This window comes from Stegodyphus dumicola, chromosome 5 (assembly GCF_044657685.1).
Source record: "Stegodyphus dumicola isolate Sdum_Otavi_A_Nest chromosome 5, ASM4465768v1".
Classification (NCBI taxonomy): Eukaryota; Metazoa; Arthropoda; class Arachnida; order Araneae; family Eresidae; genus Stegodyphus; species Stegodyphus dumicola.
In genome coordinates, this window is record NC_140772.1 from 107490563 (window position 1) to 107517214 (window position 26652).

A 26652-nucleotide genomic window follows, 5' to 3' on the forward strand; every position below is an offset into this window, starting at 1 on the left:
TCATCTCTGAGGTCAGGAGTCCTGAAAAAGTACATTTTGAGCGTACCCTAGGTTAGCATTACAGAAAATAGTTTTTGAATCAGTATCAGTAGAGCTTAACTAATTTGCGTGCAATACGCTCGGCTGATACTGCTTGAATCGAGAACGAAGGACTTTACATTATTACCGAGCTATTGCTAGATGCAACTTCACTGGTTTTTGAAATAAAGCCCGAATGCACATTACGTAATAAGGACCGGACGTGAAGAGAATCTCTGAGGAGAAATCGGAAGCAAGGTAGAAGAAAGAATGGTGGCTTAAAAAGACCAAAAGCCAAAAAGGGAATCAGACAAATGTCTCAATGCGTGACAAGAGTGGAAAGAATAACCGTAGGTTATGCAATGAACAAATAGAATACAATACAAAATGCAAGGAATAGTCAAGATACTATATATAAAATATAACTTATAAGAATATATACAAACATAAGATGTCATAGGTTGACAACAACAGAGTTACAACCCAGAAATACAAACAAATAAATACAAACAACAGAGTTACAACAAAAATACAAACAACAGAGTTACAACCCAGAAAATAATTCCATACAGGTTGGTTGGTGACGGAGGACGGGGACGCCTGATGTCTAACAGAGGTAAACAGGCATGTGTCCTGCGCCCTCCACTAACCAGAAACAACTCCCTTCAAAAATCAACCAAGGTTGAAATCTGATAAGCGGAAAAAATATAGGCAACCACCGACCGAGGAGCTAAGTAACAAAATTCTGGTCGCTATCGATGATAGTTTGTGCAGCAATAGATCTAATATTTCTGTCTTCGTAAAGTATCTCGTAATTAAAAGCTTGTGAGTAGTTGACAAAGTCACATTGGGTAGCCTTTGTAAAGGATTTCTCATTAGTCTTTTTGATGTAGTCAAAGATAGTATCAATTTTTAAATTCCTCTCAAAGAGTTCATTCCTGACCAGGCTGTATGCATCGGTAATAATACGCAGGAACTTGGAACTTGTTTTGAACCAGTTGTAGTTGATAAAGTTGTCTCGTTGCTGTGTTCCATGCTAGAGCAGCGTAACATAATATGGGCCTGATGCATGTAAGTATAGATGTGTTTCTTTGTGCGAAGGCTAAGATTAGAATATTTTCCTATAACACGGAGGAATCTTTTCATGATACCAATGGCTTTTTACCATTCATGATACCAGTGGCTCTTGACACTTTTGATGTGGTTAGCCCATGTAAGTCTTTGGTTCAAAATTATGCCTAAGTATTTAGCCTGCTTGATGATAGGAACTGATTCTTGAAACAAAAGAAGCTCTTTAAAGTTGATGCGTTTTCGGGTCTTGCGGAGTATTAATAACTGTGATTTGCTCGCATGTATTTTGACACAGTTGGTACACCAATATTCCACGGAATAGTTCTGCGTCTTGGTGATAGCTTATTTGGCTTTGATAGATTTTATGGCAATCGCCGTATCATCGTAGTAAGCAAGTAGAGAGTAATTTTCAGTCTGGGATGCGGGAGAGAAGGAAGGAAAAGCCATTGTTCTATTTGTAGCTAACAAGAGTAGAGCGAAGGAGAAATGGCTTTCGGCAGAAATAGTTACGATTACTGAAAAATTAAGTTAATAGTACTTTAAAAGCATTAGGAAAGAGTGGACTGCAATTAAAGTCATTAACTAAACAAGCTGAATCTTACGGAACGTGAAAAGCTTCACGAAAATCCAGTTAACCAGTGGGAAAAGGTTTTTGGATTATTTTTGAAAACACAAAGTCAAAATTGTGACTAAACCTCCAACTATGATTAGCTATCGAAGACTTGTTAATTTCGCGTTTTCAGACAAGGATTCGTGTTTCTTGACTTTAAGGCTACGATTGTCTACAATTGTGAAAAACAAAAACGCTACTAAATGTTCTAAACTGGTGATATCGATTATCTAATAAATATCAGAGACGTTAGAAAATATTGCAAAAATGCTTTTGATCTGGATAGCAGAAAAAACTATCTACAATATCATATGCAGTGCTTCATTTAAAACAGAGTATATATTTCACACACTGTATTTGTATTTTATTTTTAAACAGTGTTATAATAACACCAATAGGATATTTTATAAGAACAGATTAATCATTTTCTATTTATTTCTTATTGGAAGATTTCGTTTGGAATACGTTCAAAGATCTGGAAGGAATTAAAATCATGCACCGAGGTACTACCGTATTCGCGAAAAAGTATTAAAAAAGCGCATTTGAATTCTGCTTTAATGGTTAAAGAATAAACAAGGCAACACTGTCTAAGGGTTTTAGTAAGAACTGATAGCGAAAATGGAGCAAAGGCAACGCGAACCTAAAACAGGCGACACGATTTCAAAATTGAAACTACGTAAAAATATTAATTTTTTGTAAAAAAAAATTATGAATCCTTTGCTTAGCATGCATAACTTCTAGTGATAGTAGGAACTCAACGACGGTGAAACCTAAGATGGTTAACATGAATGCAACTTTGTAACATTGTAGGAACGCCAATAGTGTGGACCCTGTAGAGTGGCTTTTCGAAATCTTAAGTAGACCTTACTCTTGTTTTTGAAAGCTGGCAAAATTTCGTCAAGATCGGAATAGAAATGTACATTTTTATAAATTAGACACGAACAAACTGACTTTCATCTTTATTTACACATATATAAAATGATAAAAAGTTTTTGAAAGTTTGTGTAAAGGCTACAGTGAAATTTTCGTGCAATTTTCTTGTACACCAATTTACCATGACAGAAAATTGTCCCTTATAAATAAGACTTAAGCCATTGTGGTTTCCTGAAAAAGCCAAAGAAAATAATTGTTTCTAACAGTATATTTTTTCCCACTTTGTGTTTCCTGAAAATTATTTCTTAGAACTGGCAAGAGTGACAATTCAGAAAACATTTCAAGTACTATTCGTTTCGGCTTTTCTACATAAAACGACCATTACGTTATCTCAATCCATTAACATACGGTGAATTATACGGCAGATGCGCGCTCGCGCGGTAAACTTTTACGACTTTGGTCGCGTGGATGGGATTTATGTGATATTCTGTAGCTGTTTGCTGAAAATAATACTGTCCCGTTACAATATTGTTATTCATTCCTACTTTATGAGAAAAATATGGAATATTTACTCTATCGTGTACTTTCCTTTCAGTTACTACGCTTTGAAGATTTCTGGAATTCGGCTTTTAAATAGGCGTTGCTTAAGACAGGGATATTTTAGTTTATATTCATGAAGTGCATTCAAGCTCATTCAGTGTAACTTGAGTTATGGGACACCATACGCTGATGACCATTTTAGAAAACATCTGGAGGTCGTAAAAAAGGTTTGGACGTATATTTGTCGTTTTCAAGGTCTTTCAAAATGCGGATGAAGAAAATGATAAAAAGTGGATGACTTTTGACAATTTCTGATGTCACAAATACTGATCTTTGAAAAGTTCAAGGGTGAAAAATTATAAAGCTGTTTTAAGTTATTAGTCCTAAGTTATTAGTTATCAGTCCTATTAGTCTGAAAATATGACTTTGCGTTAATTCAATGTAAACGCGTTATACCACTTTTCATTCGAATCTGGTGCAATTCGGTAAAATGTAAGACATTAATTTTTCCAATTGAATCTTTCTATTATGGATTAACAAACGAAACTATTGAAAAGCAACAGATGCAGTTCTTAAAATTATTTTTTGATTTTTGAATCGGATGGATTGAAATAAAAATACATTGAAGTCACGATATACCTCATTTAAAACATTCAATGTTTTTATAAAACAACGTCTTATATTTTTTCTCTTTTCAAATAGACAGTAGTTATATAATGTTCCTATGCTAGTCTAAATGCGTATTCATTTAATAGCCTATGAAATGTTTCGCTTTTCACCTGGCCTATCTCTATCAATAAAATCTCCACCGATAAATCATACCCAACATTACAAGAGCCCTTTTGAGTGCCCTTTAAAATCTGAACCCTTTCGGGTATTTCGAGCTTTTAAATTTTAACTTAACTAATGGGTAATTTAACCCAACTAAATGCGTATGTATTAAAGGATGCTTTGCCTAAAAATGGCTTGTTAAGAGCTGGTACCTGAAATAAAATTATCTAGGGAAACTTTTAGACGCTTGCGCGGCCAGCCGTTTAAAGTGATTATTATAAAAAAGGAGAAAATATGTAAGGATTTTAAGGAATTCAGCTAACGTTTAATGAAAAAAGTATTATATGTTTTTTTATTAGACACATCATGAAAGAAATGCACATTTATTAAAATTAGTCGTGTGAAAATGTAATATATATATATATACATATTATCAGGAAGTGTGTTTATTGCTTTTAAATCGCTTAGTTTGTTAAATCAATAGCAGATAATTTAAGTATGAAAATTAAAAATATATTACTTCCTGTAGTGAGTTCGTTGATTAAATTTGAAAGATAAGTATTTCATACTTTGCCAAGTGACAACGCAGTTCTTTAAGTCGTTGAAACAGTTAATAAGTAATTCGTTAAATTTGCCCAAAACGGGAAAAAAACTGGAAATTCAAAATTCGGGCTTTGAGGTGCACATGTTTGGTTAGAGAACTATCTGTATTGAAAATTGGCTTTAGATATCGCCGTTTTTCAAAAGTGCGAGGAACATGCATACATACAGATTCTTCATGGAGCTTGCAAAGAGGTCAACCCGAATTTCTTACGGAAGCAAATAAAAAATGTGATTTTCGACAAATCAGTTGATTTTGAGCGAAAGTTTCCACAGGGTTCATCGTCAACCTTTCCATCCCAGTTATCTTTAGCTAACCTTGAGAAAAATTAATGGCGTCAGAAAATGAGCAGAATTCTTGATAATAGCGCAGTTCAAATTTCATTGTGTTTTTCTGATGCACAACATGTATCATGTACTTTAGCAATTTCAAACCTAATTGCAAGTGGGCCGAATGCATGATCTGAAAACAGTAATTTTTAAATATTAATTTGTCATTATTTTTAATTACACACTCTGCTATTATTTTGAACTGAGCATCTCATTATTCTGCTATTCATTTCAAATAACAATACATTTTCCCTGAATCCTTGAATATTAAAAAGCTGAGATTAGAACCTGCCACATCTAGCATAGGAGACGTGGGCGATACAACAAAGCCATGGTTTGTCGCTTAAATCCTATTATTTGCCTTCCCACCGGCGAAAAACAGCAAGATTTCACTAAGCTGAAAGAACTGCGACCAATCATATTCTTGCTAACAATACCGTTCCTATTTCAACTAGTCAGCGTGTTTTTTTCTTGAATTGCATATAAATTTATTTTGGCTTCCTATATCATTACACCTCGATCCAGTGGAATGGTGTCCAAACACCAGGGTACCTGGGTACCGAGACCTTACCCTTTATAGAAAGAAAAGTTATCTTTGAATCTTGAGAGAAGAGAAAAGATATACATATATATAAGTTGCACAAAATAATTAATTTATATATATATATGTATATATATATATATATATATATATATATATGATTAATATTAATTTTTTAATATAACATATATATATATATATATAGAGAGAGAGTAATAGAGTTCACTGAGAATAAAGAATAAATGCAAATCTCTGTAATAGAATGGGTTAGTGTGAGTCTCTCAGTGTCAAGTGAGATACATACAATTACATTTACATAAATAAAAATGCACAGACATCAAAACAGAAAAGTACACGTTACATATTCCATACATTTAGAATGGCAAGTGGCCGATTTAAATTATCAAGATCATTATAGTTATATGTACAGATTTTGATTGCAGGATATTCAATATTATTTTGCATCTCGTGAAAATTCTTAGCAATTTTATAATAAAAAGATTTTAGTTGAACAATTCTCAGTTCCTCATGAATTCTGTTATTTCTAACATACCATGGGGAGTTAGTAATTTGCCGAAGTACTGCATTTTGTGCAGTTTGGAGTTTTTTGCGATGGGTTTTTGAAACGAATGCCCATACCGGGCAGGCATAGCACAACATGGGACGCAAAATGGACTTGTAAATATGTAACTTGTTTTCTAGGGATAAAGCGCTGTTTCGAGCAATTAAGGGGTAGAATTTCATTTTAGGCACTCGAAACTTCTGAATAATATGTGTCATGTGTGGGGCCCATGTGAGAGTATTGTTGAGGATCACCCCCAAGGTAAGGGACCTGCTTAGACCAAGCGATGTTAGCGCCATAGAATTTTGGGTGACAATTGATTTTCTTCTTTTTGGTGAACAGCACACCTTTAGTTTTCTTAACGTTTACTTCAATTTGCCATTGTTTAAGCCTAGTCTCTAGTGCTTTTATGTGTTCTTGCTAGTGTTGGACTACTGGACGAACAAATGCACTTTGTGCTAGGACCGCTGTGTCATCAGAGTACATAGCTAATGTTATGTTTGGTGTTGTAGGGATGTCGTTCACATAAATATTGAAAAGGGTAGGTCCAAGAAGACTACCTTGTGGGACACTGGCCCTTATGGCGCAACGGGTGGATAGTGTACCAGTGATGTGAACGACAAAGTGTCTACCAGTAAGGTAAGATTTAATGATGTTTGTGATGTAGCCTGGGAACCCCAGGCTGTGAATTTTGTAAGTGAGGGAGTCTAGCCATACTCTGTCAAAACCCTTCGCTACATCGATGAAGATTCCACCTGTAATTTTGCGTTGGTGCATGGTTTCCGAAATAGTCTCAACTACTCTGTAGAGTTGGTTTGTCGTTGGCAAGTTTTTCCGAAAACCAAATGAATGAGGGACGATTCTTACACTAAGTTTCCGTTTCCCTAAATCTTCGCGTAAAATCTTATGACACACATCATGCTTCAAATTCATTTATTCTAATATCATACGCACAGTTACATGACTGTCTTCCTGCAATAACTGCCTTACGCGCTCCACGTTTGCATTGGTTGGTATGTGCTATAGACGGGTGAACAGCTCTGGGATCGTCTTGCACTGAATCTCTGCCTTCACGAAACCTTTTATGCCACTCGAAAACACGACTTCTTGAAAGTGCCTCGCCTGCATGCTTGCTTAATCTTGTTAAGCGTTTCACTAGAGGTTTTCCCGAGCTTAACGCTGAACTTAATACTCACAATCAGCAGCCATTATGTCGCCTTAACGAATGCGACAACAATCCGAACAGTGTGTTGCTAAGTACAGCCCTGCTACCTGCTAAGTTGGCGTGGAAACATGGCCAAAGACATGTCAAGTAAGAATACATAACAGGTAACATAAAAAAAAGCATTTAGTCCTTTTTAGCACGACAAAGTCAGAAGTAAAAAAAAATTGTCCTGGAACTTTTCTGACAATGGATGTGGATTGAATGCACACAGGTCCGATGATAGGTTAATAAAATATTTTTATCAAATGAAAACATTCAAAATTCTGGAATTTTCCACAAAAATATTAGTATAGGTGTTCACAGTATCATCACTATCAATGGCTACGCTTCAAACATCAATCAGTAGTTACGCTTCAAACTACTAAAAACGTTAAACACACCGCAATGCAAAGCACATCTAAAGAGAAAGCTAATCCGGAGATATCTCAATTTGCGCTGAACTAATAACTCGAAGTAACAATAACTGCTCTATCCGGCTTTATATGGTTTTCAACCGGCCGCCGAGTTATTTCTAATACTTTCTGCTTCTCGAAATTACTGGAAAGCAATATGAGGTTTGAATTAGCTGCAAAAGTAATTCAAACCTTATATAGTGATCAATTACATTTATTCAATTATACAGTAGTTGTTACGGTGATACAGGAAACGGAATGAAATGCCACCAAATCGTCACCAAGTTTGGCAGCTTTTGGCGATTTCTCGCCAAAGTACCAAGATACCCATTTATTCAATGTGGACTTACCCCAATATTCTTACTTTTCTGACATAGCTTTTTCTCCTTAGATTTTTCGCATTACATTACACAGAAAAATACAACAATTTCACGTATAACTGCATTCAAATCACCTAGCTACGTAAAAAATTGGTAACAATATGTAACATTTACTTTTCTATTACCCATCATACTCAATAAGCAAATAAATTTTAGAAAGTATGAAACATATTTTTTCTCTTTTAACTGCTTGTATTCTTGCTTCTTCAGAAAAACGGATAAAGAAGAGAATCAGTATGAGTATTTGGAACCAGTCGGTGTTGGTGTTTCTCATTTTCCCTACATTGATCAAAATACGCATTAGCTTTAAAAGTAGCTAAATAAATTTCAGATGCAGGTATTCGATACTTCACAAATTTGAAAAAGCACAGGAACTCGATGAATAATTGATAATTAAAGCAAAGGATGTAAAGGATTAAAAAAGGACAAACGTTCTAAGACAAACTTGCTCTATTCTCGTTACGCATGGACTGTATCCTTCGTATTTAATAATTCGTATAAGGGCTTTACCCAGCTTTACTATTTATGTTTTACAACGCCTTTTAAGGATCTTGGGTTTAGTAACTAGTTATACTGGTTGATTTAATAATTTTTTTACATGTTTGGAATTTTCAATTCAGCGACCCTACTACTTTGAACTAGAAAGTTAGGAAAGAAATGGAATTTTTACCTTAGTATACTACTGCGATAGATTAATTTTCTCTGACGCTGATATTATTTGCATGTAGATAATGGAGAATTTTTAACTTAGCTCATATGGAGTATGAATACTTTCTCTGTTATCATTAACACTGATTTGCATTACCATAGATTTTAAAAAGTTTTGTCTTATTTCATAGAAAACATGTCTAAGAAAATATCAGAATCTCATCTTCACAGGAAACATTAATTTTTGGAATGTTTTGGTTTAAATTTTTAGCAGAATAAGAATCATTGTTTAATAAAATGTTTCTCTCTAACTCAAAGATTTCTTCTCCATCACATTCGAAAGGAATAATTAGTTATACATAACTGCCGTATTACGTTGATATCCCAGGGTTATATTTTAAACTTAATTGAGTGTTTCATTACCAGATTTGTACCTTCTAAAATCATACTACTGAAACAAAAGCATTCATAACTTATTATAAAGAAAAATTTGTATATGTTATATTTTTATTATACTTTTTGATTCATTTTCATACATTTCCTTGTATGAAATTTGACTCCTAGTTCAGTACCAACATATTCCTAATTTTTGCTTTCCCAATGCATTTCGTATGTGACAAATACTCAGATTAGAGAAGTTTTTCTTACTTAAAGCCTTGAATTGCATTGATGAACCGAGATCATGCTTTAATTTTTATTACATACGGTAAGGCTGCGTAAGTTTTATCGTCGCTAAGTCGCACTTTTTATATATTAGACGTAATGTCACGCCACCTGTGCCTCTTCCGGGAAAACAGTTACCTCCTAGTCAACCATATTGTTTCACATCGTATTCGTCTTCCTGTAAGATTTGTGAGGGACCGTGCAGAGAATACGATTCAGTGCCTAAAATGCAAAGAATGGATACATGATTTACATGACGAAGTTGACGAGAAAATCGAAAAATATCTTTGTAATCATTGTTGTAATTAACTCTATAAATAAATTAATTGAGAAAAAGAAAATTTTGTTATAATTGTCTAATTTTAAAAGTAGTACCACTTCGAATGCTGAGTATCTAAGTCGCATTAAGTTCGTGTTCGTATATTTTATTCAAGAAAGTAGACTGTGTGGACTTTTATTACAATAAATATCAGCAACGACGACACAAGATAATATTATTTCATAAAGCCTTCCTTTTTTTATAAATCCTACGATATATACCTATTTTTTCTTAGGAGTACGACTTAAGCTTACCCTATCATTTGAATATTTAAAGAAATGTCATATTTTCCCCCCTTCTGTTAGTACGATTTTAAATAGTATTTTACTATTATACAGATCCCTTTACTGTGTTTTTAGTCAAATTTAAAAGGTTAAACTGAAGTTTAAGAACTAACGTTGAAGATTGTAGATATACTCTCTTCAAAAGAAAATGCTCATAACTTATTAGCAAAATAATTTATACATGTACTTTGTTGTACTTTTGGTTATTTTTCAAATTGCTGCTTATCTAGTGCTGCTAGTGAAATATTGCAATGATTATTAACTTCTCGTTTTTCCGAAGAATTTCGTAGCGAGATATTTTCAGTATAGAAAATTCTCCTGACTTGCCAATATTGCTACTAAAATAGAAAATACGCAAAAGTTTCCTACAACTTTATATATTTATTTCTTCGCAAACATGTTTACACTGAATACCCAAATTTAATTCTTAAATGTGTATTTTCCTATATCGAAACTGAAATTTCGAACATAAATTTTTAAATTAAGTTCGTGTTTCATGTTCCATGATATTGTTACGAAATGTACAGGCGCGGTAAGATGGCTTCCCGCAAAGCAGTTTTAGGGTTGCCATAAAATGGCAAGGGAAAGCAGTGTTGCCAAATTTGGCAAGAAATCGCCCATTTAGCGACAAAATTGGCGATATACAATAGACGGGTGGAGAACCTTCTGGAGCGAATTCTTACCGGCTTAGCCCAGAATGTTCTCGAACACAAGCCGAAAGCTAAATAAACCCTGCTAGTCCACAGTCAGTTAGTGTGTGTACCTCGTCTAGCGAGCTGATAGTCAGTCATTGAGCGAGTGTCTCGAAGTCTAGCGCCGAGTTGGTCGTCGAGTGCATCGAGAGAGTATTTTAGTGCATCGTCGAGTTTTGTCTTAGAGACTGTGCTGAGTCGAGAGCTATACTCTTGTGTATCGTCGAGTGCATTGCATAGAGAGTCTCGAGAGAACGTGGAGTTCCGAAAACGACTGAACCGAAGAGTTGGGAGCTGTACTGGGGTGCTTTGCAGTGAAGCTGTCTTCACCATTATTGCCTGACAGTGTGAAGGCTGTATCGCTGAACGTGTCAGCGTGTTTATAACAGTTCGACGACTGTAAAAGTGCTTTTGGAGCTATCTGATTAATATTGGTAAATAAAGAATGTTTCGATACTTCATCAAGTGTCGTCGTTATTCACTCCAAATCCACACGAACCCCGTACGAACGTGAAGGAAGAAAATAACGTAACAACTGGTGTCAGAAGAAAAGAAAAACGCAACAATATTTTCGTATTTGCGATGTCGTTGTGTTTTTCCGTCTTTACATATTTGCGATGTCGTTGTGTTTTTCGCTGTGCTTGTTTCGTATTTCATTGTCGTTGTGCACTGTCGGTAGTCTTTTCGACGTTTCGAACTTATTTTCTCTTTGCTATTGGTACACGTCAATGAATTTCTGATACTTTTTCTATTTATTTTCAGCTTATGAGTTACCTAAACACTTAAAGGTGCAGCTGCAGATAGTTTGTATTGATATCTGTAATATATCTCAGGAGTATTTGAGAAAATATGTTGTTATTTTATTCATCCGAATGAAACTGATGTTTTCTTAAAATTTTATTATTCGGCGTTATAGTCAATTATGACAAAATGCAGGATTTGTTCTCATTATTCAACATACATATGAACTTCAGTATTCCAGACCTTCCATGCAGAAATTCGAGGTTAGACAGAATAGACACAGTTTAAGATAAAGTTGGGGAAATTCAAGAAAGAGTTTCTGCTGTAGAACATCAAATCGAAGAAAGAGTTTATACTGCCCAAAACAAAAGAAGAAAGAGTTTCTATTATCGAACAACAAATTGACGGCAGTTTCTATTGCTTTCGCCAAGGAATCTGCAATTTAAATAAATCCATAGCGATAGCTGGACACAATAATGACGTCTCTAAATTCATATTCTCGTTGCTCTCTAAAGCTATCCACATATGACGGAAAGACCTCCTAGCAAGTACACCAGATACAGTTTTCTACGGTGGCGGATGCAAATCGATGGGATTCCAAACTAAGGCCTGCCATCTCGCTGCTTTTCTGAGATCAGACGCAGCGGATATCCTTCAGACTCTGCCCGAAAACCAGAAACTAGACTTAGAAGCTCTATCCGAAGCGTTAAAGCTGCACTTTGGCGAGAGGTGTATAAAGACTAGAGGCAGGGTTTAGTTAAAATCTCGCAACAGAACCCCACGGAAACACTTCAGAAGCTCGCCACGGATACTGAAAGGCCGTATTTCCAGCATTTCCGGAATGCCCATCAGAAACAAGAGAAATCGAAGATCCTGAGATACATAAAGCCTTGCGAACGACGGATGTCGGGTATTTAAAAAGCGCTTTAGTGTGCGTCATGAAATTCGAGGCAGTCCAGCAAGCAACTCGCAGAGAACGTAACCTAGTCTAAGCTGCTCTTGTTCAGAAACCATTAGAACCACTGAATGCTCATCTAAGACAATTTAACCAGGGAAATCATTGCCTTGAGGTCGAATAAGAGTGGTAACACACCGATCCAAAAGTACTGCGTGATTAAAACCACGTGCGAAAGAGCTGGAGAACACTCAGCGGAAGTTAAGACCGCTCCCCACCAAAGAGGCAGGAAATAAATTAGTGGTCATCTCGCGGAGCAGAGGTTGTCAGACACTAAGAAGCCCTGTTTTAAAGTATTTCAGATTTCTGAAATGAGTAATGGGTTTTTTATTGTGGGAAATATCAAAGGAGTTCATTGCAATGCGACCATCTATATAGGTGCCAATTTTACGATCACCTGAAAAGATCTGGATCAACGACTGAAACTTAAACTCACCTGGATGCCTCACTGCATTACTCTTTAAACTGGATCCGATTATAAGATCTTCGTTGTTATTCATGGAATGACGAAGTCAGGACAGATCGGATGGAAAACTGCGAAATCAAGCCCATAATTTACTTAATGGAATCTTCAAATGGGAAACCTACCTGGCAGGACATTTCGGTCGATAGTCCTACTACAAAACAATATTAGGCTTCTTGGGATTTACTCGATATTCGAAATGACGCCTTGTATCGGAAGATCGAATCGGATGTAGAGACATTGGATGTAGAAGAAATACTTTGTAAGGCATTCCGATGGCTGCTGATAATTCCAACATCTCGGATTCTAGACATCCTCAAAGAACTACAACGCAGTCTGACGGAAGATCATTTTAGAATAATGAAGTTTTTGCATAGAATTCGAGAGTGCTCCTCCTCGAGTAAAGCAAAGGCTGACATAAAAAAGCGGTGCCTATCATGCGATGCCTGTATGAGTCAAAAGGGACCAAAGAAACGCAGTCGATGGAAGTTGCAACTATACAATGTAAGATCGCCTTTTGAACGAATTGCCTTCAATATTCTGGGTCCTCTGCCACGATTTGGTAATGGTAACAAATATATCCTTGTTGTCACTCATTACAATTCAAAATGACCTGAAGCATATCTTAACCCTAATCAAGACGCTGGTAGCATAAATAAAGATACAACATTGAATTTCGAGGTTTTGAGGGCCTCTTCAGTTTCATTCCGATGAAGAAAGAAATTTTGTTTCAGCTGTAATTAAAAAATTATTTTGAGTAGGCGAAACCCAAACGACATCTTTACATCCACAGCCAGACGACATGGTAGAGAGGTTTAATCGAACCATCCCATAATATCCTCTCGTTAATGGTATTCAGGAACCAACAGCACTGGGACCAGATTTTACCTTTGTTCCTACTGGTCTATCCCAGCGCTGTCCACGAGAAACCGGCTATTCCTCATCCCAGATACTCTTAGGTTGAGAACCTTCGTCTGCATTGTGATCTCTTGTTTTGTTGCCCTCTGGAAAGGCTTTCATTGCCTGAGGAGTACATTCAAAATCTCCAGGCACGGTTTGATGTGATGCACAATTTTGCACGAGAGAGCTTCAATCTTGCGGCAGTGAAGATGACCCGTTACAACACGAGAGCTACAGGACCTCGATTCAACGAAGATGACAAATTGTGGTTGGAATCCGGTTCGACAGAAAAGACAGTCACTCTAAGACGATCCTTCCACAATCCTAAACAGGCTGAACGACGTGGTAGTTCGGATTCGTAAGTCATCTAATTCTAAGCCGAAAGTCGTTCATTATGACAGGTTAGCCCCCTGCTATGGCCTTGATACGTAGGCCTCATAGAGTATATTATGTGAATAGTATAATAAGACCTTGGGCTTATGTGTATCTAAATTGTAAATTCATGCATTTAAATTTATTGGTTTAGTAATATATTTGTTGTATGTTATTTATTGTTATTATTTAGTATCGCATTGATTTCCTTAGTTGTAAGTGTGACTTCCTGTCCTGAGATTGTACTGCATAGGGAAATATAGTACTTGAGAAGGGAGCAATGTTACGGATTTTGTATAACGTATTATGAAATGTCTGACGAAAGCGAAGCTTTAGCGGAAATATAAGATTATAGGGGAACTCTGTTAAGCATTGAGGTAAACGGCTATTTTGTAAATTGGAGAAATATCGCCCAACTGGTGGTGGTTTTGGCGACTAATTTTCATTTGCCAAATTTGGCGAAAAATCACCGAGTCTCCAAACTTGGCGTCACCGACATTTTGGTCCGTTCCCTGTATAACTGTAACTGGTACTTGAATTAATCCCTATATATAATTGTAACCGTATCCGGGCCTCATACATAACTTTGACCGTATAGGCCTTCCAGTAATTTTGAGAAATGAAGGGTACTGGAAATTCCGCCTTGGACGGGGAAAAACTATATAAGACCGGAGACAGAGCATCGATTTTCAGCTCTAACAGAGCTTGTGTTATCACAAGCTCTGTGTGCATTCAGTCCAGTACGAACTCGCCCCCACTCAACAGTAATTACTCAACAGTTTTAATGACCCCACTCAACAGTATTAATGACAGTTTAAATAATTAAAAATACTAAATTAAAACTGATGTTATTCCAAACACATGGTTCAAGATACTGTTGCCGCAAAAATAAAAGCATTACAACACTAACAAACAAACAACGACAGAATATTATCGTTGCCACAAAAAATAAAACTATCATGAATGACATCATTTCAGACATGTATATGTCAATTCCGGTTATCAACTTGAGTCATTACAAGATAACGGTGGGTCTGCCCCTCTTCTGTGATGTCACTTTCGCCTGCCGGTTACACGCGCTTACTACTATCCGAAAATCGAGGGGGGGATAAATTATGCGAGCCACTTAATTTCCGATGAACACGGTTACTATAAGAACATAGCAAATGAAAAGTAGTCATGGATAAACTATTGGTAACATTCATAATATTATTTCTTTAAAAGGAACATATGTTCCAGTAAAAATATATAATAATATTAACATGACAATACCTAACGGATATTAAGCTGATATCCGACGGTAACTGAGTCAGAAAATCTGCGCAGAACTCGATGTGTACGGCTCAGTTACGTTGTAAGGCCCTAGGGGCCCCTCACATGAACGAGTTTTGACCACATTTCCCAAGAAGGACTTACAAAGAAGGAAGAAGAAGGAGGAGAACAAAAGATTTCGAAAGATCGAAAAACATCATCAGAATGTAAGGGTATAAGAGTGAAACGTCAATAAGATAAATGTAAATAAAAACTAAAGATTTCGAAAGATCGGAACATTAGCAAAGTGTAAGGGTACACCGAGCTGAAACGTAAATAACAGAAGTTAGGTGAAATCGCACGTTTAAAAAGTGGGAGAACACCTGCCACATCCTTTTATCTTAACGGAGAATCTGCACAAAATACATTTTCAATAAGAAATGCAAGGGATAATAAAATAGACGAAATGTTAATATAAACTCCGAATAAAAATAAAAATAATGAAAGGAATTATAATTTACCAATAAACTAGACCTCGAAAGGGAAAACCTGTGTCTAATACATGGATTGGAAAGTTTTGCGAATATTTTTTAAATTTTCCGAACCTAGGGCTAAAAAGCGAGGGTTAGTCAGTGCGATAAATCGGTGACTATCAAGAGAAACTAAATAAAAAAGTGATTAATTTATGGAATTTATCACACATTGATATTGATAATTTCCAATAATGAACGGTAAATGTGATTATTTTCAAAGCATTCAAATTGAAATTTCTCATAATGCACGCGTAGTTTTTCCAGCCTCAGCGCCTTGCTATTATATTATACAAACGTATGATAGCTGTTGCGAGCATGCGATTTTGCTTTAGTTTGTTTGCAACAGGTAGACAAAATCAGTTGATTGTTTAGATGAGGAGCCCGTATTATTTGGGACGCTCTTTTTGGGAAACGGGGAGAAGTCATATGCTGGCCACATCAAATTTTTTCCATAGAATGTGGGTTTTTAAATTTTTATTGATGCTTATCGGTAAGAATAAAACTAGCCATAGCGTTTTCCATATGTCTTAATTTCTTTGAATTACATAATTAAAAAAAGTCTTGTGCCGTCGTTATCACGTGTTGCCGTTGGCGTGATTCGAGGCAATTTGGCTATAATCCCACTGGTCTCAGTAAACCTCAACAAAGCAGTCTCTCTCCCTCGCCCTTCTCCGTAAATGAGCGGGTAGCAAAAGCCATTAATTAACGGCGTCAGCCCTGAGATACCGACCTGTGTATCTCTCGCACATAATTACAGTACCTCGTCTAATAAATACTGTAATTTATACCTGCAGTAAGTATGCTTGGTAAATTTTCTCCTTTAAATATTTCTGTCTCTCAAGTTGCTCATTTTGTAGCTCGTGGAAAATACGTACTTCGTGTTTAAATAGTGCTATCATATTTTAGAAAAATAATCTGCGAGGCTGCTTGATTCTCAAAGGGGCCAACGGGGCACTTGTCTGGGCATGCATTTTCAAAATAACTCTTTATCACTTAAAGTATGTAAAAGTTTAAAGTTTGGCTATTTTTCATTTTAGGTTTTAATTACACGGCGAAATCTTTGTTCACGAGCTTAACTCGTTCCTGAAGTTCGAAACCCAAAACAGTTTTACCCATGGGAGTTAGTGTAAAACGGATTAATTACTTCTTGAATCGCAGGTGATTTTTATTTAAAATTATCAGCAGTTCATAACCTGAAACTGATGGAACACAGATATACAAATCGGCTATCACATGACCAGTTCCATAGCAAAGAGCTTTAACTAAAATTTTTCTTGTACCATTTTCTGCATAATATACAGTATACAACATAATCATAATATAAATAACTGCACATAAAATAGCTTAGAGATAACAAACTAAAAATATGAATGTAAGTTTAATAAAAAAAAGTTTTATTAGACTTGCATTTAATTATTTTTTTTTAATAATTATTTTTATTTTCGCAAATATAAACAAGTTTTCAGAAACAAGATCAAAGATTTTAATATCACAAAAGTTCTATTTTGATGAGTGGGATTGCTGGGCTTGACGTACTAATGAAATGATTTTCTTACTATTTGATGTAAAATTGCTTAATTTAAATTTTAAATCACCTCTTTAAAAATATTAACCTTTTTCTTGTTTTCCAGTCTAGTTTTGAATTCTTCAGATTTTTTTTTTAAATTGTGTTTTCTCGTTTTACTTTTTTATACTGCACTTACTGCGTAATAAATTTATATTTAAAAAATTAATAACATTTTTTTAAAAAATATATTATATAAATCTAGTGTATTTTATTGCTCATATTTATTTTATATGATTTCTTCCTCACTACATAATGTATCTTTATATGAATAAGCAATTTTGTATTTTATCAATAATTTTTTTTTGTGGGCGATGGCAAATGATGGGACCTTGATTATGGCAATCAACTGCCGGTGCATATTCGGCTATCTATTCCCAGTCGAATCCTTGATCATCATTGACCAGCTTAAAATTTGATCAACCCCATTGGGAACCCATGAAGTAAAATATCACTTCTGGTAGATCGTTTGGAAACAAATTTAACGGGTTTTTCCTATAAATAAAAAGTTCGGTCATACAAAATTTTGTGTTATATTCTGTTAGGTACAACTAGCGGGGTGTCAGGAATTGCTTTCCTTAAATTTGACAATCTTGTGATTTCCTAAACTGACAATCTTGTGATTAGCCTACGTAAACTCAGTTTTCAACACTACTCGCCAGTGTTTCTACGTATTTGAGTCATCGCTTTTTTTAATGTTTTGGTGATCGGTGGTTAGGGTTCCATAGTTTATGTCATGTTACAGCTGTTATGTGAGTTAGAGTACCGTGAAAAAATGTAGCACCACCTTTGAAAATGCTTAGCGTAAAATACCCAAGCTGGAGAATTGGCTAGAAAGAGTAAGAATAGATAAGACAATAACTTATTGCAAGCTGATATGAATGGAAATTGGGAACAGATAAAAAAAAATAAACAAACCACCAACTCTAAAGAATTAGTAGAACAATGTTAAAAGTTTACATCTAAATGCACTTAACATTAGATATGAAAAAATTAAATGTAAATAATAATCTAAATTAATTAAGAAGTCATTAAAAAGAAGAAATATAAATTTATCCTCAAAATTAATATACGTAATTAAAACAAACAAGAATCGCGTTACGGTCCGTAACTTACGGTTATCTCAAATCAACAACAACGAAGCAATTTTCCACAGCCCGTGAATACATTTCCCGTAAATTAATTAGCATTATTATGACTAAAATTTAAGGGAAACATTTAAACTTTTATGGAATACAGTTTTAAATTATTTGCATTACCATTAAAAACGAGAGTGAGTAATCCTTCAGAAAAATATACAAATAGCGCAAATTAATTTACGCTGTGATATAAATCTTATTTAAAGATTTGAATATACGAGGGCTATCCAGAAAGTAGATTACGTTTTGGAATAAAAAAATAAACAAAGTATAGGAAACAAATTTTATTATATACAGATGAAAGCCACACTCAAATACTACTTTTCTACATAGTCACCATACAAATTAAGGCATTTATCGTAGCGATGTACGAGCTTGGAAATTCCTTCGTCGAAAAATTCGGCCGCCTGCGCCTTCAACCACTTCGTTACCTCTTCTTGCCTTCCATCTTGCACAAAACTTGTGGTAACCAAGCTTTTCGCTGATGATTTCGTGCAACAAAGTTCGGCGGTCACTATGCTGGGTCTCCCACTTCGATCTTCGTCGTGAACATTGGTTCGGCCATTTTGAAATCTTATGACCCACTGACGCACTCCACCTTCAGTGATAATGTTGTCCCCATACACTTCACGAAGCTGCTGATAGATTTCTATCGGTTTACAGTTTTTTGCAGTCAGAAACCTTATTACTGAGCGCAGCTCGCGGGATTTTCAATTAACGCAGACATTTCAAACCGTCACAGTATCTGAACGGAGCACAGCACGAACCTCTCACTAGCACGGCTAGATGCAGACTGAGCTGCGCAACGCTCTGACCCCAAGATGGCCGCGCTAGCCCCGCCCCTAGCGGACACAGACGGAAACGTAATCTACTTCCTGGATGGCCCTCGTACATATGATTAAGTTTTATTTGCAGCTGTCGAAAGGTAATAACTAAACTAGTAAGCAATAACTAAATTGCCCCAAGTTGCCCTAAATAAAACCCTAATTTGCTTTACAATCAGTTATGTTTGGTTGCACAGTTTATGAGAAGAGTCTTTTCCGTAGTCAGAAATAAATAAGAAAAAGGATCCGATTAACTGATGAACGTTCACAATCCGTAATGAAGAAAGTTTCTAGTAATTTCTCTCAAAGCAATGTACTTTATGTAAATCGAAATGCCATCTTATGTTGTTATTATTTATTAATGTGCTCTGCCATTAGGCGCTACACGGAAAGGGAGGGAAGCCCCGTTAAAGACGTTTTAGGGAAACTGGATCGTATCCACGTTACACATGGAGAAAACCACGGAAATTTCCATGCAGCCAGCCCGTTCGCCGGAACTCGAAACCTGCATCGAACTACCAGTGTTCAGCGCCCGCTGGTGGGCTGCCATAATATGTTGTAGTGAGAAATAAAGAAGCTAAAATTATTTACATGCAAATATACGTATGGATTTTTTCCTGTATGGGTCGAAGAAAAGTTTAATAAATAAAAGAAAGGGAATATGTTGTTATTATTTAATGAGACGTTGTTGTCCTTCTTGGAACGTTTTTACCATTTATATAGTGGTTTATGGAGCGCATTAAAATTATTTGAAATAAATGTTAGTCTGAAAATATAATATTTAGCAGGTCATATATTTGAATGACAAAGGGTAACCGAAAGAAATTTCTTGCAGATCCCGACCTTTAAATTTGATACAGAAAATAAATATAAATTGGAATGTTTTCCTTTATATCATTATAGATACAGTTTATGTATGGTTTGATAAATATTTAGCATCTAAAATTTAATGTTTAGTGTTCTCAGAAAAGTTTAGTTTTATTAAAAAACTTCTAACAATTAGTTTTTAATTTCATAATTAAATTTCAAACCTTAATTTCAGTAAAAAGGATTTGACCCGCCAGTTGCTTTCATATCCTACATTCGGTGTCTTCACGAGAGCCTACATACAGTTTGAGTTTGAGAACACTGAATGGTGTAATGACGTCAGAGGGAACTTCATTTGCAGTTTTTTGCTTCCTCTCCTGCTACTTTAGTTAAAATTTCTGGCAACACTGTTTGGAAATAAGCTGTTAATCTCTAGGCGTACAGTTTGAAAAGTAAAAGGAGGTATTTTCCTCCGTTATACCTCGTATATGGGGTACAAAAGTACATGCATATTCACAAATTAAATTAATATTATATTTATAAATTACATGAAACGTTTATAGCCGCAATCCAATTCTTTAAATTTTATATTTAGCTATACATGAATAATCTATTCATAAGATCATTTGTCAAATCTTAGGAATGCTCAAAGTATTTTCCTCCAACATCAACGTATTTTTGTAGGCGAAGTTTTCAAAGATTAAATGAATTAAGCCATCCATTTCTTGGAATGAAAAATATGCTTTTATAAACTCATCAGCCTCATCTTCGGAATAAAAACGACGGCCTCCTAAATTTTGTTTTAGATTTAAAAATAACAAATAATCACACATAGTAAGTTCAGCAGAATAGGGTGGATGCTCTATGACTTTAATGCATTTTTGCTCAAGGAATTCTACTGCCAGTTTTGCTGAATGAAAAGATGTTCTGTCATGGTGAATCACGAGTTTCCTAATTTTCAGTTCTTGAAGAATTTATGGAAGGCATTTAGTAGTGGATCTGTTAGCTGCAACTATTTTCTTTTCCTCTAACTTGGTGGCTTTGACGAATCCTGTAATATTCCGAAGAAATCTGCATACATTACTTTATTCACGGCTCATTGTATTTTAACTTCTTCACTGCCGAAATCGTGCAAACGATATTCCTCTGTGTGCCCGTGACGTTGGAGAGCTGAACGTAATGTGCAATTAAGCTTAACAATAAAAAATATCTGATTTTTATTTAAATATTTGGATTCTTGCATATGTTATTTCAATATTTTTCTTATTACATAAACAGAAAATCCTAATACTTAAAAATTCAAAATAAATTGCAATATTAAGAATGATGTTTACATTCCCAGGCTTAAATTATTTCTATACAATAATGAAGTAAAAAAAACTTAATTTAAATACCCGTGCTTGTTATATCCTATTGTCTTATCTACTTACAAAAACCCTAAGCTGATTGCACTACGTGAAACGTTTATAAAGTACGCCCGCGCGTTGTTGGCGTCGCGCATTTTGCTTTCGCAGAACGAAAAAATCTGGTGTGGACACCACGAGACTTTTGTTGTAAGACCTATTAAATTATGCAGATTTTTTGGCTGCAGTTCATTTAAACTTATTTCCTCGAATTATTCTAATTTGAATAACGGATCCATCAACACAAGAAAAAATATAGCATAAAAATACAGATTTTGAAATTAAATATCCCAATCAGATTTTGTCGTACAGAAGCCACTTATTATTATTTATTTTTTCATAATGACTATAAAATTTCCGCAAATGTAAGTATAGGAACCGGAAAACAGTATTAAAAGTCAGATTTCATTATTTCTAGAAACTTTTTTAATTTGGCACTGCTAAAGCATGAATATTTTCGTCATTTAACACGCTTCTGTAATTGGAAGTATAAGGCTACGGCCAACGAAATACAAAGCTGGGCAAATAAAATACAAGCTGGGCAAGGGAGTCGTTACGTGGAATAAGAAAAAAAAAAAAAAAAAGGTACGCAACTAGATGATTTAGCGGTCCCATATTACAAAATCTCAACGTTCTAAGCCTTATCGTTGAGTTATACGAATACATGCATATATACCTACGTCACGAAAAAAAAATCCCATTTAATTAATTTTAAATCCATTTTACAATCAATTTTGGAAAAAGAGTTCTTCACTCTGTGCATACACACAGATGTCATGCAGATAAAATCCTCCAAATAGATTTGAGATCTGTCAAAATGGATATTTCCATCGAAATATGATGCCCGAAATTTTTCGCGATTCCTTTGCTTCTTAAAAGGAAGTAATAATAAATAATATTTATCAGTAAAGAGTATAGGCAACAACTAATACTCCAGAGATTTTATTCACCAAGTTTTTTACAACATTTTTATATAATTTACGCGCATTTAAAATTTGAAATAAAATGTTCCGTTTCAGCGTATCAAATATTATACGGTAGACTGTCAGTGACTTTACACTTCAGTATCATATGTGATACTGTAAGTTCACGTAGGAAAACTGAACCGTATCATGTATGATACGCTGTCAGTTAAGGGGTCAAACCATTGCTGATTGTGGGTCATCTTCAAAGAGCCATACTTTAATTTCTTAATGTGGGTGAAATTCAAACATTTCATTACCAGTTACAGTTTTTGGAATAATGCGGAGACCACCATCATTAACTAATTGTAGGATTTCTACTCTGGTTCTGACATATTCTGGTTTTTGGTGTTCTGTTAATTTATGGAGGAATGAGCGACAAATTAAGTTTTATTTTCTTGTACGTAGTATTGTAATCGCGAAAAATTTCGGGTATCAGATTTCAACGGAAATATCCATTTGGATTTTTTTTGGGGGGTTGTTTTGTTGTTGTTGCTTGTTTTTTCTACGTACGGACAGAATAAAGGATACCTTTCATTTTCTTGTACGAAGTAAAGGGAGTATTGAAATCGCGAAAAATTCCGAGTATCATATTTCAACAGAAATATTCACTTTGAATATTTCAAAATCCATTTAAATCTCTTTTTTTTTTTTTTTTTTTTTTTTTTTTTTTTTTTTTTTGCGTGAAGTCTGTAGGTACAACAGAATAAAAAACTTCTTTTTCCTAAACAGATTATAAAATGTATTTAAAAATGTAATCAAACGGGATTCTCCAAAAAGATTAACCGTAGAACGTTGAAATTTTGTATATGAAACTGCTGTAACATATAGCTGTTCACCTTCCTTTTGTATTAAAATCGGCAGCGTATATATATATATATATATATCAAAGATTGAATTAAATTAAATACGTTATACTCAATAATCCATTAGTAAATAAATGAGCTGTATAAGGTGATATATAGGGTGTTTCATAGATCATGGGACAAACTTGGATGGATGGTAGAGCGTACTAAAACATGCATTTTTTGTATAGGAATGTAGGGTCTAAAGTGACGGGTTAAGCCAGGAACGCGAAAAAACGACACGAGAGGAAAATGTGTTTATGTACAAAATCAACGCAAAGTGCAACAGTATTCACAATAAATGTTCAAAAAAGGGAAGACTAACAGTAATAGAAACTACAGCTATGATTGGCTGGCAATGCAGCGGTAGAGGGCAGTAGTGAGCCGGACAAACCACGATCCGATGCATCAGAGGATCATTCGCAACTCTGATATCGAGCATGATGGGTGCGTTTACGCACAGGGAAAAAGCTGACATGCATCTCATGTATGCTGCTGCTAATGGGAACGGCAGAGCAGCGGTACGCTTGTACCGGGAACGGTTTCCGAACAGGCGTATGCCGAAGCACATAATGTTCGGGAGGTTGCATCGGTCTCCGTGTGAAAATGGGTCATTTGAAGCCATCTCTGACACTAGGAGCGGAAGGAGAAGTGCACGACAACCTCGCATTGAAGAATCCATCTTGAACATTGTGAATGAATCACCTCAGACAAGTACAAGAGCATGTCGTCTGCAGTTGAGTCATTCTACCGTTTGGAGAGTATTGCATGAAAATGGTTTGCACCCATACCATTTGCAGAGAGTCCAAGCCTTGCAAGAGATAGATTACCCTTTTCCAGTTCATTTCTATCATTGGTTCTTGCAGCAGTGTGCGGGTTTCCCATCGGATGTGCTATTCACGGACAAGGCAACTTTCTCACAGGACAGCATTTTCAATAGCCACAGCATGCACGTGTGGGCAACTCATAATCCACACATGCATTCCAAACCCGCTTCTCCGTGAATGTGTGGGCAGGTATTGTTAACGAGTACCTCATGGGCCCATACCTCTTACCTGCACGTACAAATGGCTTATGTTATCATATTTTTCTGCAAAAGGTGTTACCGGAATTGCTGCAGGATGTTCTGGCTGTCGTTCGTGATCGCTTGTGGTTCCAGCATGATGGTGCACCAACCCATAACAACGTGCGGGTCCGCAATTACTTGGATGGGACATTTCCGGGTCGATAGATTGGCCGTGGTGGATCCGTTCGATGGCCACCCCGTTCGCCAGATTTATCCAGCTTGGATTTCTTTTATGGGGCCATCTGAAGAGCATCATTTACGAGACTCCCGTTGACTCACTGGAGGACCTCGTTGCACGACTATCCATTGCGGCTACAAGCATGCGCAAACTGCCTGTCGTTTTTCAAAATGTTCGTCAATCCCTTCTGCGATGTTACCAAGCGTGTATAACTGGTGGTAGTCGCAATTTTGAACATTTATTGTGAATACTGTACTGCTACAAAGAAGCACTTTGCGTTGCTTTTGTACATAAACACATTTTCCTCTCGTGTGGTTTTTTTTTTTTTTTTTTTTTTTTTTTCCGTTCCTGCCTTAACCCGTCACTTTAGACCCTACATTCCTATCAAAAAATTCCTGTTTTAATACGCTCCCCCATCCCTATGAAACACCCTGTATATATGTATACATACACATACCGTTATCCGTTCTTTACTTTCGCATCGTTGGTTGTAGTTATATACTTCTAATAACAGAAGTGTTTTAAATAACGAAGATGCTCATGGTTTGGGAATATGAACTTAAAAAAAAATTGAAAAATTGCGAAATCTAACTTTGAATGCGGTGTCCCGGTTCCTATATCTGGGGATTATATATATATATATATATATATATATATATATACATTTTAACAAACATGTAAATACGTAAAAAAGCAAATTTAAAGTTAAAATTAAAAAAGGTTAGGTAAGTTAGGATTAAAACTTACTATTTACTTGCTTTTAAGTATTTTTTAAGTATTTTCTATGTAGTATTTAAGTATTTTCTAGATATGTAATTATGTTTTTTATAAATGATGAATTAGTTCTTTTTAGTTTCTTATTGGTTTATATAAATTATGTCTAGTTCCTTTTTAGTTTCTTTTTGATTAATATGCATATTCGTGTCGGGGAGGTTTCTATAGACAAGGGTTTCTAAAATGCATTGGTTTCTAAATTAATTTTTCTGAAAATTTAATTTTTTTAAAAAATTTAATTTATTACTAAACTTTACATTGCTTATTTCTCAAAGTACTTCATTATTGGTATTTTCCTTTTAGACCTTTTATTTTTAATTGCTAATTTCTCAGGGTACCACTTTATTGGTATTTCTTTTTGGACATTCTTCACTATGTATTTACTTTTGGTTTTGACTTTTACCCTTGCCTGCATAAATGACGAAACACGAATTGAATGATTGAAGAGTTAGGTTTGGAGGCAACTTCCCCTTGATAAGTCGGTCTCCTGCCTACTCAACAGTCATTTACTTATGCATTTTTAAAAAAAATTTTTAGATTAATTTTAATTTGCTAAATTGCTGAATTTATTTTCATTGTTTGGTTTTGCACTTGATTTACTTATGCTATCTGAATTTAAATGATATTGTAGATTATTTCGAAAATTAAATCTTTTATATGTTTACACATTTTTTTTAAATTTTAACTTTTTTACGTATTTACATGTTTGTTAAAATTTAAATTTCATTCCTTGCAGCAATGGCACAAAGAATTAATTAAATTTGTATTTTAATTCAATTTCAACCCAATATATATATATATATATATATATATATATATATATATATAATTTTATACTCGTATAAGGAAATAAAAATACAGTAAGTTTGACTCCAATATGACAAAAATTGTCCGGAATATCTAATTTCAAAATTTGCAATTTTTGATGTCATTTTCGATCGGGAACGATTAATTAAGCTAGAATAATGCGAGAAAATAGTCTTAAACAAAATGCTGCAGGGGGGAAAATGTGTCTAATTTAATAGGCCGCACAAGTCATGGGGATGTCCGCATCATATTTTTTGATTGGTTGATGAATAATTTTGTATACACAGTCGGATTCATACTAATTTCTTTCTGCATCGCTTGGATAAGATTTTACACACCTGGGATTACAATTGAAAAGGTCTTCCTATATCGATTTCTGCAAAACTCTATAAACCGTCTGAATATAGTAGTTTGAGATGAAGCTTCATTTTCACGTGCTAAATGTAGACTTGAAGGCATATAAGACATTTAACTGCAGTCGTTAAAGGCAAGTGGAGAATTTCGACCTCTACGAAATTCTATAAACGACCTGAATATAGTGGCTCGAGA

The 26652-nt window shown here is 35.1% G+C and overlaps 1 protein-coding gene across 3 annotated transcripts in view; it reads left to right on the forward strand.

The window, feature by feature from the left end:
* Window positions 1–26652, forward strand: part of LOC146997197 (uncharacterized) — a 919946-nt gene that overhangs the window by 88274 nt on the left and 805020 nt on the right. For 2 of the 3 annotated variants that reach the window (XM_085816964.1, XM_085816966.1), the window contains exon 1: window positions 16408–16527. The exons of the other annotated variant lie outside the window; for it this stretch is intronic. The gene's annotated coding sequence lies outside the window, so the exon portion shown is untranslated. Of the gene's footprint in view, window positions 1–16407; window positions 16528–26652 lie in introns of those variants that run through there. 3 annotated transcript variants of the gene reach the window in all.